Source organism: Aegilops tauschii, chromosome 5 (assembly GCF_002575655.3).
Source record: "Aegilops tauschii subsp. strangulata cultivar AL8/78 chromosome 5, Aet v6.0, whole genome shotgun sequence".
In the NCBI taxonomy this organism is placed as follows: Eukaryota; Viridiplantae; Streptophyta; class Magnoliopsida; order Poales; family Poaceae; genus Aegilops; species Aegilops tauschii.
Genome location: NC_053039.3, coordinates 568591473 through 568595138, shown reverse-complemented (window position 1 = coordinate 568595138; position 3666 = coordinate 568591473).

Here is a 3666-nt window from a genome sequence, read left to right as displayed (position 1 = left end):
CTGCCGGAGGGGGCCATCATCACCGGAGGCCATGGAGGAGGATCCCGGAGGGGCCATCATCGCCATGAAGGCCAAGGATCAGAGGGGGAATATCTCCCCAACCAGGGGGAGGCCATGGAGGAGGAAGCACAAGGGGGAGAACCTCTCCTCCTCTCTCCCGGTGGCACCGGAGTGCCATCGGGAGGGGAATCATCACCGCGGTGATCGTCTTCATCAACATCACCATCATCATCACCATCCTCATCTCTTTTACACGGTCCACTCTCCCGCACCCCGCTGTAATCCCTACTTGAACATGGTGCTTTATGCCACATATTATGATCAATGTTGTGTTGCCATGCTATGATGTTTTGAGTAGATATCCTTTGTCTTTGGGTTGTTGATGATCTAGATTGGTATGAGTTGTATGTTTTATTTTGGTGTTGTCCTATTGTGCCCTCCGTGTCGCGCAAGCGTGAGGGTTCCCTCTGTAGGGTGTTGCAATACGTTCATGATTCGCTTATAGTGGGTTGCTTGAGTGACAGAAGCATAAACCCGAGTAAGGGGGTTGTTGCGTATGGGATAAAGGGGACTTGATATGTTAATGCTATGGTTGGGTTTTACCTTAATGATCTTTAGTAGTTGCGGATGCTTGCTAGAGTTCCAATCATAAGTGCATATGATCCAAGAAGAGAAAGTATGTTAGCTTATGCCTTTCCCTCATATGAAATTGCAGTAGTGATTACCGGTCTTGTTAACAATTGCCTAGGATAATTCCGCACACCGACCCATCATTATTCCACACTCGCTATTTATAATATTTAGTAATTTATTCTAACTTTATGATAACAGCACCTACTTTTATATTTTAGCTCTCCGATATCATACAAAGTTATCCTCTTCATACCCACAACGTAGTTTTATTTCTCGTTTCTAGTTGGAAGCAAACGTTCGGTGTACGTAGAGTCGTATCAGTGGTAGATAGGACTTGAGAGAATATTGATCTTACCTTTAGCTCTTTGTGGGTTCGACATTCCATACTTATCACTTCCCCCTTTGGGAATTGCTACGATGATTCCTTGCACTTGGGGATTATCAAGCTCTTTTCCGGCGCCGTTGCCGGGGAGCAATAGCGTAGAGTCATAGCAAGTAGATTTTTTTACTTTTGTTTCTATTTAGTTGTGGGTGAAACATACAAAAAAATTTAAAAAAATGAAAATACAAAAAGATTCACTTGCCTCATATGCCTAAAAAGTTTTTCAAAAAGAGAAGTGATTGGGAAGGTTATGCATTGAAGAAGTGAGGGTCGACCTTGAGCACTTGTGTTCATGCTCATGGAAACAATGTAGAATTTTTCATGGAAGTTTCTATGTAAATAATTTTCCCCTTGTATATATCCATTGTATTATAAATATAATGTTCGAAGCTTTGGTTTCAGGATGATTAGATTGCTTGTTTACGATGTGCAGTACAAAAACAGAAACTTTGGTTGTAGCGCGTGAATTTACATTTTTTACTGGAAAGTCAATTGGTCTGAAAATTTTTGCACATTATTTTTGTACAAATTATTTAAATTTTCATATGTTTTTAGATTTTTTTGGAGTTACGGAAGTTTACTAAATTTCCAGATTACTACAGGCTGTCCTGTTTTTGACAGATTCTATTTTCTATGTGTTGATCGCTTATTTTGATGAATCTATGGGTAGTATCGGGGGGTATGAACCATGGTGAAGTTGGAATACAGTAGATATAGTGCTAATATTAAATTTGAATGAGTTTGCAACAGTACGTAAAGATAGCAATTTGCTTTATTATACTAACGGATCTCACAAAGTTTTTGTTAAGTTTTGTGTGGATGAAGTGTTCGAAGAACGAGAAGTTACCGATGTGAGAAGAATAAAGAGAGGCAAGAGTTCAAGCTTGGGGATGCCCAAGGCACCCCAAGTAAATATTTCAAGGATACTCAAGCATCTAAGCTTGGGGATGCCCCGGTTGGTATCCCATCTTTCTTCTTCAACAATTATCGGTATACCTCGGTTTTTGTTTTGTTCACATGATTTGTGTCCTTTGTGTTTTTCTTTTTCTTTAGGAACCATGCTAGTATGAGATAGCGCTTCATTGATTTATAGAATGCTTCATGTGCTTCACTTATATCTTTTGAGTATGATCTTATAGAATGCTCTTTGTGCTTCACTTAAATCTTTTGAGTATGGTTTTATAGAATGCTTCGTGTGCTTCACTTATATATTTTGAGCTTGGATATTAGTTAATCTATATCAATTGCATAATGCTCCATGAACTTTACTTATATCTTTTGGAGTATGAATAAGACTATCATCGAAAGTGGGTTTGGAAGAGTGTCAACTTTACACTACTAAGGAAAAGCCTAGCAGCAGCGCGGGTTCTAGGTATATCAGTAGCGTGGGGTCTGGCGCTACTGATAAGGCGCTACAACTAACCCGTAGCAGCAGCGCGTGCATGCCCGCGCTACTGCTATACAAGTGTAGAAGCAGCGTGCTGCATGGAAGCTCGCTACTGCTAATAGCTCTAGCGCGCTTTGCCTGGACGCGCTACTGCTACTGTCACGCTGCTGCTAACTTTTCTTCACTCGCTACTGCTAATTTTACTAGTTTTTGATTTTTTTTCCTGCATATTTGTTTTGTATTTGAACAGGCTTTATACAAGAATCTTTAGCACATACAAATGTCATCATGATACACATACAAATGGCTGCGAGACCACAAATGTAATCATGGCATATACATACAAATAGTCTCATCATAATCATCATCCAACACAAAGTGGTATCTCATCATCATCTCGAAAATAGCGATACATGCAAGTCTTGAATACTTGCAACTACAACGTCATCCATCTAAACAATGATATACGCGAGAAGAGCTATCACAATGAGTGAGAGCGGAACTATGCATTACATGAGGCGGTGGTTACGAGTCCTCTCTCGCGCTAGCGTGAACCTCAAGTAACTAGCTTCTCCTTCTTGTCTGCTTTTGAAGCCTTTATGGCTGGCGCCCGAGACCCCATTTACTTGCGCCTAACACTCAGGCCACTCGTTGTACACCCCCGGAACCTTCCCTTTGTACACGACATAGCACTGCCATCTCGCCATCAAGAAGCTAGGTACCTGTTAGAGATGCATCTTCATCAAGAGGATGTACAATCATATGCAACAAAATATACTAGAGCAACACGAAAAAGAAAGGGTTAGCAACTAGATGCAACATAAAGTACGCAAACTAATTAACTAGAGGTACGCAGGTCATCGTACCCAAACTAACAAAGTAGCGTTACGCAAGTTTGGCAGGGACCGTGGACATCACCAAGTTTCATCGCTACAGAAAGTATACAAGTTCAACCGACACATATCATCATCATCAACATCGTAAATCACTAGAAGTTCCATTCTTCCATATCATCGAGGATGGACCCTAGCTTCTTGAACGGCGTGAGGTCATGACATTGCATGCCTATGCGAGTTCGGACATCAGTTCGGGAATATAGGGCCGTGGTGGAACATCCCCTTCTCATCGATGACTTCTTTCATGATGATCGTCGCAGTGTCCCTTTGGATGCGAAAGAAGTCATCTCTAAGTTTATAATCCGCTTCTCCATGATATTCTACCCACTTGTGGATATGATCATCATTTCTGCTTGTCATGCGAAGCT